This window comes from Callithrix jacchus, chromosome 10 (assembly GCF_049354715.1).
Source record: "Callithrix jacchus isolate 240 chromosome 10, calJac240_pri, whole genome shotgun sequence".
In the NCBI taxonomy this organism is placed as follows: Eukaryota; Metazoa; Chordata; class Mammalia; order Primates; family Cebidae; genus Callithrix; species Callithrix jacchus.
In genome coordinates, this window is record NC_133511.1 from 14,193,941 (window position 1) to 14,204,994 (window position 11,054).

The 11,054-nt window shown below is 38.3% G+C and overlaps 1 protein-coding gene across 2 annotated transcripts in view; it reads left to right on the top strand.

Moving 5' to 3' along the window:
- The window catches only part of NXPE2 (neurexophilin and PC-esterase domain family member 2), a 225,719-nt gene that overhangs the window by 71,920 nt on the left and 142,745 nt on the right, over positions 1–11,054 (top strand). The window lies entirely within an intron of this gene.

Consider the following 11,054-nt stretch of genomic DNA (forward strand, 5'->3'; position numbering starts at 1 on the left):
TGTATTTTGAATGTCTTCATTTCAGTACATATTGAACTTCCTCGGTCATCCATTAAGATGAATGCACAACATTCCACTTTATGAATAAGCAGTCTCTTATTGCTGTACGTATAGATTTCCCCAATCTTTTGCTGTTATAGATTTTCGCAATCTTTTCCTATTAAAAATATAAGCTTGTACTTGCATCCTGGAAATGGAATTACTGCATTGAAGTTTAAAACATGCCCACGTTCTGATAAATAGAAAGGTTTGTGTTTTTATTCTTGTGATTTACTTTCTTTCCTTTTTTGAGACAGGGCTACTCTATTGGCCAGGCTGTGGTGCAGTGATACTGTCATGGTTCACTGCAGCCTTCATCTCCTGGGCTCAAGTGATCCTCCTGCCTTAGCCTCCCAGGTAGCTGGGACCATCAGCATGCACCACCACACCCAGCTAATTTTTTGATACTTTGTAGGAATGAGGACTCACTATGTTGCCCAAGGCTGGTCTCAAACTCCTAGGCTAAAGTGATCATCCCACCTCAGCCTCCCAAACTGTTGGGATTACAGGCATGAGCCACCATGCCCAGCCATGATTTCTTTATATAACATAAACATTTATATGTATAATACATTTACATAAAATGCTTCATCTTTTCTTTATTCAGCAGTGCTTATTTACTCCCTAGCATAAACAAGTGACTAAAATATTTATTTATACCTCCTTGCTCCAATTTTTTCCTCTCTCTGACTATAGTTTTGCTTATTTTTCTTTGTGTTTACATCTATTTTCTTAAAAACATGTTTTAACAAACTGTATCTATATTTATATATATGTTGTTAATGAGTAGTATCTTTTAACATGAGGCTAAAAGGACAGTGGGGGGTGGGGAGTTGGGGAGGGATAACACGGGGAGAAATGGCAGATATAGGTGATGGGGATGGAGGCAGCAAACCAGGTTGCCATGTATGTACCTATGCAACAATCCTGCATGTTCTGCACATGTACCCCAAAACCTAAAACACAATAAAAAAAAATGATAAGGAAGTATCTCCACCTGTCCTTCACCAACTTTTATTTACAATATTTCTGTAATGACATAGTATATACTATTTACACTGTTTTCCATTTATAATCTCCATAGTTTTGTTTTATTTTGTTCTTGGTTAGTACTATAATTAAGTGGATTCAGTGCTTGTCATTATTCCGTTTATAAGAGTCTTTATCATTTATCTCTTGTTTAGCTGAAGCTAGTCTTTTACATATTTTTTTAAAGAAGAGCTTATGAGAACTATATCCCCTGAGTTTGTTGTAATAGTTGGATTTTTTAAAAAGTTGAATCTATAAATAACCCGAGATTTATTTGATATGTGGTATGAGGTGAGAATACAAATTAACTTGTAACCTCCAGTAATGTGTAAGATCCAGGGAAACAATTTTGCTTATTACTTCTTTAACCTTCAGAAAGATGAAACTGTCCAAGAGACAAATTAAGAATTAATATATGCTTTCCTTTGAGGAAACTGAGACTTCAAACAGAAAAAAACCGTGTTCAGTGAATCTGAGGGTATAGCTGAGAAAATAGTTCAAATGATTAACTGTAGGGCCCTGGTTGGGGAGAAAAGGAAATTGAAACCAGAAAGAGTCTGATAAGATGAAAGAAAAGGGAAGAAACAAGAAAACAGTGCTGGCATTCGATCTTTTTTTGTTTACTGAATATGTGACTGAGTTTGTGACAGAGTTTCTGGGAGGTGCAATGAGAGTGAGTTTGTAAGAAATAAAGAAGAGTAAGAGGCTGTGGTTAGAAGAAAGTCATGTGAAAGGACAGTCTTTCTGAAGGAGAGCAATTCAGGTAACAAGGCTCAGGGTGTGTCTCTCAAAGCGGTTGTCAAAACACATTAGATTTGCAGGTACTGGTATTTCAAAAGAAAAATCAACAAAAAACTTCAATTTTCAATGGATTTAGAGGGGGCTGATGGAAGGGTTTTGGGAAAAGATGAAGGTTTAGCCAGATACCTGATCATTCAGTGAATGCGGGGCACACAGTGGAGGCTATGAGGTTAGTCTTATGTTCCTTTTTACAGATTAAGCAATCAAGCAAGAAGTTGTTAAGTCGTTTGCCTGTAGCCACACTGTAACTACCAGAGTCAAAATTCAAATCCAGGCAGGTGCTGGGTTTAAGGCTAAATCCAACTGTTTTCTTGTTTCTTCCCTTTTCTTTCATCTTAGCAGACTCTTTCTGGTTCCAATTTCCTTTTCTTCCCAACCAGGGCCCTTCAGTTAATTATTTGAACTGTCGGATTAAGCCTGAGATCTAACTGCTTCTGCAGCCCTATCTCCCAGTTGTGTCTGGGGTGGGGGTGCGGTGTTGCTGTTCATTGTATTTGAATGCAATCCTAGGGTTGGTGGAGAGACTGAGGAGCACACCAAAGCTCCTGGACTCTTGTCTTATACCAGGTTTAGCAGGGACGTTGAAGCAAGGGTAGGATACTCAGGAGCCTACTCAAGAGCAATTCAAAATTTAGTAGGAGTCACAAGTTAAGAGAAAACAGGTTTAACTATCCATTTTACTTACCTTGGTCTCTCAGGTTACAAAATTATGAGTAAAATGAAGGAATATCAAATCTTTCCCAATTAAAGAAAGCCTACCTGTCCATAATTCATCACCAGACTATTTAATGCTATGCTCTTGGTCTGATCTGGGATAGGTTGAATTCTGAGATAGATTTTATTCCGTAAGTGGAGAAAGTAAGCCTTAATGTTATTATTGTTATTTAAAAACTTTTTTGGAATTCTGACAATTGTAAAAGTGATCTATATAATGAGCCTTAAGAGAAGTGCCAGGGTATTTTATAAATCATCTTATGTGAAAATAAGAGTGCACACCAGGAGAGGAACTGCACACAAAGCCACATGAAAAGATGGTCCCTTTTGTACATGCTGTTCCTTCTGGAATGCTTTCACACCCTTCCCTCTGGGTTGCTTTCTCTGTCCGTCCTCTTCTGCCTCCCTGAGCCCTACCTCTTCTAGTATTGCTCAGATATCACTTCCTCTGGGACGCTTTCCTTGTGCCCTCATCTCTGGGGTGGGTGACCCTCCATAGCAGGCATCACGCAGTATTGCAGTAGCCTGAAACCTACTGGTATTAGCTATCATCGTTAATGAGGACAGGGACCACACCTGTCCTATTCAGTGCTGTGTCCCCATCTCAAGGCCTGCCATGTAATAGTTGATGAGTAAATAAGTATTTACTCATGATTCTCAGCCCAGAGCCTTGTTCTTCCTCACAGCTGCTTCAATATCTTCTCCTTTGGGATCTTTCAGGTTCTCAGTATATATCATTAGCATAATCAAAAAGGAGGGAAATTGAAGACAAGGTGATTTGTGGCTGTATGTAAATTTTTTGGAAAATCCAGGTTTTCTGCTTCTTGTATTATTTGTCCCCTCCCTATACGATAATGCCAGCTCCACATCCCTCCTCCCTTACAGGAGGTGGAAAGAAGTTTCCTTGATTATTCTCACTATAAACACAGCATTTTGGTCTCTTGTTCATAGAGGATCAAGGTGCTATTCTGTTTTGATTCTTCCTTCTCTCGGTTCATGGAATATTTATTTTTGATTAATTTCTGAAATGTGCCGTGTCCCTTTTTTATGGACACTACCATTTATCTTCTGGTCTAAGTCATGTTCTAGATATACAGAGATATAGCATCACTTATTTGACAAATATTTATTGCTTCTACTATGTGCTGGGCCCAGTGTTAAGGACCAAGAATGAATAAAATGGTTCCAAGGATGGAGCTGGGGTCAGAGCTGTGCATCTCCATGGAGGATGCTTCCTCCACTCTGGTGGGTTGGAGGAGAATAGAGAAACAAGAGGTTGGGTGTCAGGAAGTAGGGGGAGAAGGAGGCTTGGTGGGAAGCTGACACCAAAGTGGCACACAGACCACTTAGCGGCCTTGGTAAACCATGCCCCAACAGAGGCCCCAGCTGCACCCCTGGTGGCTCTCCTCCCACAGCTTTGCATCTGTGAGTCCTCCTCTTTGTTATAGCCACACAAGTACCAGGAGGAGGCACATGCCATGGATGTGACTCTTAGGAATGCTGGGAACAAGTTCACAAGTTGCTTAGGTGCCTCGATGTCTTGGCCTCCTGTGAGGTTGGAGCAGGCTTTGTAGTATGCCATGATGGAACCCAGTGTTCCCACACTCCAGGCATCAATATTGGGTTGAATGTGCCTCTCTGCTATTTGGTGTTCATCTTCACACCAGCACTCAGTTTTCCATACCAAGAGCTGCAATTAACACAATTCAGGCTTAGAGACCAGGAGTAGTGGCGGGAATCACTGTGCTCAGCATCTGCCTCGAGATCTGCTGAGAGGTAGAAAACTTTACCATCAGCACGTTCAGCCCACAGCCATTCAGCACAGCCAGCTGTGCTCTAAGTGTTATACCTTCAAGCTGTAAAACATGCCTAGATAGCCAAGGGGCCACATGGAATATTTCAATGAAGGAAAACCCTATCTTTAAAGAAGATGCTGCCAGCTACTGGCCTCAGGTGAAGACTGGAAATATAAAACTTGGGAACAAGTTCACAAGTTGCTTAGGTGCCTCGATGTCTTGGCCTCCTGTGAGGTTGGAGCAGGCTTTGTAGTATGCCATGATGGATATACTGTATGTAAGGGTACCCTGTTTTTGTGAATGGGGTTCTTGTTTGGATGTCTGAAGATCTTTTGGATATATTTGGAATTTGAAATCTTAATTGTTGGAAATTGAATAGATAGAAGGGGGAATTGAGAATTGGGGAGACCATCACTTTGCACTGAGGTGTCTTTTGCTCTGTGGTGACACCTAAGAGTGTCAAAAATCTTGACTCATCCGGGGAAGGGCTGTGAATTAGCAGAAATGTTTTTGGGGAATAAAAATGAAGCTTTTTTTTCTCTATTCTTTTTTATACTCTATATTTGCAAATTTACTTACCTCAGCCAGGAAGGTCAATGGAAAATTTTTTTTTTTCAAAGAAAGACTGAGCAACTAATATAAAAATATCCAAAGACTTAAAGAAAAAGACCATCCTTGTATTTTTCTTTTCTTTTTTTTTTTTTTGAAAAAGAGAAAAAGAAGGGGAAAAAAAGAAAAAGAGGGAAAAAGGAATATTACTTCATTCCTAAAATGGGTTTCAATAATGGCCAATCAATATTTTGAGTGTTTAAAGTGGTTAATGCATATTTTATGTGTTTAAAATGGAGACTTATATTGTGTTTATTTGTTCTGGCTCTGAGTTCAAGTCCTGGATATCGTTATCAATTTGTTGTCTCGTTGAATCTAAATCACATTATGTGTCTTATGCATCTGGGTGTTAAGATCTCTTATTGTTACATTAATCCTTTTACCCTTGCATCCTTGTAGCTTTGAAATCTATTTTATTAAGTGTGAGAATTGCAACTCCTGCTTTTTATTTATTTATTTTTGCTCTCCATTTGGTTGGTGAGTTTTTTTCCATTTTCTTGTTTTGAGTCTTTGTATATCTTTAGATATATTGTTAGATTTTGTGGATAATGTGTATTTTGTGTGTTTAAAATGGAGAGCTCTATTGAGTTTATTTGTTCTGGATCTTAGTTCCAGTCCCGGATATCGTTATCAATTTTCTGTCTCGTTGAATCTAAATCTCATTATGGGTCTTATGTATCTGGGTGTTAAGATCTCTTATTATTACATTAATCCTTTTACCCTTGTATCCTTGTAGTTTTGAAATCTATTTTGTCAAATGTGAAAATTGCAACTCCTGCTTTTTATTTATTTATTTTTGCTCTCCATTTGGTTGGTACATTTTTTTTCCCAACCCTTTATTTTGAGTCTATGTATATCTTTGGATATACCGTTGGATTTTGTCTGTATCTTTTGATTGGGAGATTTGGTCTATTTAAATTTAGGGTTGCTGCCATTTGATATTAACTGGCTATTTTGTCCTTTCATTGATAAAAATTCTTCTTTATGTTAATGCTCTTTACTTTTTGGTGTATTTTTAGAAAGGGTCATACTGGTTGTTCCTTTCTGTGTATAATGCTTCTTTTATAAGTTCTTGTAAAGCAGGCCTGGTGGTAATAAAATCTCTGAGTACTTGCTTGTTCCTAAAAGATTTTATTTTTCCTTCAAATGTAAAGCTTAAATTGGCAGGATATGAAATTCTGGGCTGAAAGTTCTGTTGATTAAGTATATTGAATACCGGCCCCACTCTCTTCTAGCTTGTAGGGTTTCCGTCGAGAGATCTGCTGTAAGCCTAATAGGCTTACCTTTATGGGTAACTTGATCTTTCTCCCTGGCTGCCCTTAATATTTTCTCCTTCGTTTTGATCTTGGTGAATCTAACGATTATGTGCCTTGGGGTTGGTCTTCTTGAGGAATATCTTTGTGGTGTTCTCTGCATTGCCTGGGGTTGAATAGTGTCCTGCTTTGCTAAATTAGGAAAATTTTCCTGAATATGTTCTGGAGAGTATTTTCCAGCTTGACTTCATTCTTTGTCACATTCAGGTACACCAATCAAGCGTATATTAGGTCTTTTCACATAGTCCCATATTGCTTGGAGACTTTGCTCATTCCTTTTTATCCTTTTTTCTCTATTCTTGTCTTGTCGTTTTGTTTCATTAAGTTGATCTTTGACCTCTGATACCCTTTCTTCTGCTTGATCCATTCGGCTGTTTAAGCTTGTACATATTTCACTAAGTTCTCGTGTTGTATTTTTCAACTCCATAAGTTCATTTATATTCTTCTCTATATTGTCTATTCTTTTCAACATTTCATCGAACTTTTTTCCAAGTTCTTAGTTTCTTTACATTGGGTTAGAACAAGTTCCTTTAACTCCCGGAAGTTTCTTATCATCCACCTTTTAAAGCCTACTTCAGATAATGGAACACAGTCCTTTTCCATCAGGGCTTGTTCGGTTGCTGATGAGTCCTTTTCCATCAGGGCTTGTTCCGTTGCTGATGAGTCCTTTTCCATCAGGGCTTGTTCGGTTGCTGATGAGTCCTTTTCCATCAGGGCTTGTTCTGTTGCTGATGGGTTCTGATTTTGGATATACTCGGCCTTCTTAGGCTGTTTTTTTCCCTTCATTGTAGATGAACCGCCTTTCTAATTAGGTTTCTGAGTCGACTTCCGACTTATTGATTCCCAGTGCTGGGATCCGAGCAACCCACTGTGGCAGCCTAAATAGCAGCAGTAAGACCGATGGTGCTCTTCTGCCCGGGAATCTCTGGTCTGGCTTCCCTCTTGAGTCCGCAACAAGGGGCTCTGACTTCCCGGAGCTCCAAACTCCGGTCAGTAGGGGAAGCAGTCCTGTTGGCTCTGCATGAAGAGCTGCTGCGCCACTGGGAATCGGCTAATCGGTGAGTGACAAAAATTCGTCTAAAGATGTGGCGTCGTATCGTTCTCTGAGCTTTCACTGGGAGCTACAATCCTGAGCTATTAGTGGTCGGCCATCTTGGATCGATCTCAGGTCAATGGAAATTAATTTGCACTTACATTGGATACAAGATGAGAGAACTAGAAATTAATTTCTTGAGTTTACTGTGAAATTTTGAACATTTACACATTCATGCTATAAAGAAGTATTGCCCTCGTTAATCTCATGCAAAATGGCAGCTTTTACAGTCTGTTTAGCATACCAACAAACCACTCTTATTAGTAATGACATGCATGTTAACAACATTCTTTTTGTTTTTGTTTTTGTTTTGAGATGGACTCTCATTCCATCACCTAGGCTGGAGTGCAGTGGCATGATCTTGGCTCACTGTAACCTCCGCCTCCCAGATTCAGGCAATTCTTCTGTCTCAGCCTCTCAAGTAGCTGGGACTACAGGCACCTGCCACCATGCCTGGCTAATTTTTGTATTTTTAGTAGAGACGGGGTTTCACCTTGTTGGTCAGGAGTTCAAGACCAGCCAGGCTAGTCTTGAACTCCTGACCTCAGGTGATCCACCCACCTCCCAAAATGCTGGGATTAGAGGTGTGAGCCATTGTGCCTGGCTAGGAAACATTATTCTTTCTGGGGATGTCAGGGAAAGCTTCACAGAAGAAATAAATTTCAAACTGGGTTTTAAAGGGTGATGGGGAGTTTGACAAGTGGAAGGAGGGGCAGGAGGACATTCTAGTCAGAAGCAGCAGCATGTAGAGTGGTGCAAAGGCTTGAGAGACTGATGTCTTTGAACACATATTTGTCTCGTGTGTGGAATATTTTTAAAAGAAATTTTATGTGTGTATTTTTTAAATCACGTACATTTAAGGCATACAAGTGTGATGTGTTGATATACATATGCATAGTGAAATGATCACTATAGTCAAGAAATTAACATATTTCCCACTGCACAATTACCTTTTTTATTGAGGTAGAATACCTAAAATCCATTATTTCAGCACATTTTCCATATACAATATTAACTATAGTCCTCATGTGGTACATTAGCTCTCTAGACATTCATCCAGTAGAACTGCAAGTTTGTACCCTTTGATCTACATCTTCCCATTTTCTCTTCCTCCCAGCCTGGATAACCACCATTCCACTCTGTTTCTATGTGTAATTTTTAAGTTTCATATATAAGTGAGACCAAGCAATATTTTTCTTTCAGTATTGTTTCTTTCCTTCAATATTGTTATTTTACTTAGCATAACATCCTCCAAATTCACCCATGTTATTGCAAATATAGTAGCATCTCCTTTTATAAGGCTGAATGATATTCCATTGTACATATATACCACAATTATTTATCTGTTCATCTATTGATGGCCACTTATGTTGTTTCTACATCTTTGCTATTATGAATAATGCTGCATTGAGCATGAGAATGCAGATATTCTATGAAGTGCTGATTTCATTTCCTTTGGGATACTCAGCAGAGGGATTGCCAGGTCATATGGTAGTTCTATTTTTAATTTTTTGAGGAACTGCCATGCTGTTTTCCATAATGACTGTCCCAACTTACATTCCCACCAAGAGTGTATGAGAGTTCCCTTTGTGTATGAGAAAATATTACATATCTTCATCTTTAGCAGCCACCTATATATATTGATGACTTCCAAACTGAGCATCTTTCTTACAGACCTCTCTCCTGAATTCAGACTCATTCTGTCGACAAGACATCTGCATTTTGATATTTGTATGGTAACCTTCACTTCATTATAACTAAAACCTAAATTCATTTTACCCTTTTCCCCAATATCTTCCTTCCCCTTTATTTTCTTCAGTGAATGTTAGGGTTCTCCTTCAAGTTATTTGTGTCAAATTTGCAGATATCATGGAAACTTCTCATTGAGCTGTCTCAAGGGAAAAATTATTGAATATTGCCATGTGCTAGAACTAGGTAACATTTTCCATATATCATCTAATTTAATGCTTTGAATTTAATATTGAAGAAATTGAAGTTCAGAGATTAAATTCCTAAATTGGCCGAGTTGGTACATGAAGACACTGGAATTCAAAACTAGGTCTGACTTCAATCTCCATATTGTTTTCATTATGCTGCATTGGCCATAGTTCTAAATATCTTGCCTCATTTCTCTTTCTGAGAGGCAAATCTTATCATGTCCTGTGTGTATTATGATTCTTTAACCACTCCCCATTACTTTTAGGAGAAAGCCCACATTCCTTAGCATGTTGTATAAATCTTTCATAATTTGGGTGCTGCCTCCCCACTTTCTTCTCATTAACTCTCTGCATTTGTTTTTTGTCACTAGGAGTTCATAATTCTTTCCATTTCCTGAATGAGACTTTTGTCCTACTTCTCCCTCTCCTTCCTTCTTGTCAACTTGACTCTCTCATTCTTCATGAATGAGTCCAGGTAATACTTCCTGTATAAAACTTCATAGCATCTCTCAATCTTAGAGTTCAGGTTTTGTTTGTTTGTTTCTGTGTTTCTGTAACGCCTTGACTCTTGTCATATTACATTGCTTTGAATCTACCTGCTTGGTCTTCTCCATTAGATTAAGGATGATGGTCTTTTTGCCCCATTCCTTTGTATCAAAATTGGCTAACAAGCATGTGGCACAGAGTAGAGGACAATAATTGTTTATTTAAACAAAATATGGTTTTCCAGCTTTGAAAACTAAGTGGATACTAATATCATTGATCAAGAAGTGGAATCACAGAAAGAGGTGAAAATTTGGTAGAGGGGAGATATTTCTTTTGGCATTAATGTGATGTATTTGAGGTCTGTCAAGTGGAAGTGGAAATGTCTTATGTAAAGTTGGTCTTAGACTGGAAAGCTGAAAATAAATTTTTGGAGCCATTGGATGAGATTATTTAGGGGAAAAAGCATTGCAGGAATACTCCTTCATAGGTGGTGTTATATACTTTACATTGTATCAAATCATGCAGGACATAATGACAGGTTGCCTAGCTGTAAATAAAGCTAAGTTTGATCAGTGGATTCAGAAGTGACAGGCTGCTATATCCATAGTAAAGTTCCAATCAGACTTTTAAGGAAAGTTCATTCACTGATAATCTCTGCCTTACTTACTTATCTAATTAGAAATTTTAAAATGGTGATTTCCTAATTCTGTCATTCTTTCTGTATTCATTAGCTTATAATTCTTCCACAAAGAAAAACTTTCCCTTATCTATTACGGTTATTGGTTTTCTCTGTAACAGGAATGAGGATAAATGTTCATGTATTTCTCTTTTGTTGCCAATTTTCAAAATAAGGATTTACCCAGCTCCACTTATGACCCATGAGAGGTTTTGTTTTTATTCGTGAATATATCTTTTAGTATTATTATGAGCTCATGGATTTTATATACTATGTATTTGAATTAACTACAGTCATTAGTCTTTTTGATGCTTAAACTGATCTATCTACGGCCAATGAAGAGATTCCTTTGGGTTACCTCCTCTGTTCCGTGATATGATTCCATTTGTCCTTGATTATTCACTTTTTGGCATAACAAGATGTCCAGGCTCATGGCATATATGTTTTCTGTTCCAGTCCTGGGATCAGCCTTTTCTTCAAGAATACCTGTTTTCTTTTACTGAGGAAGGGTTCTTAGAGACCATGGTCAGGGTGCTAAGAGTGATTGTTACTAATGGGTTA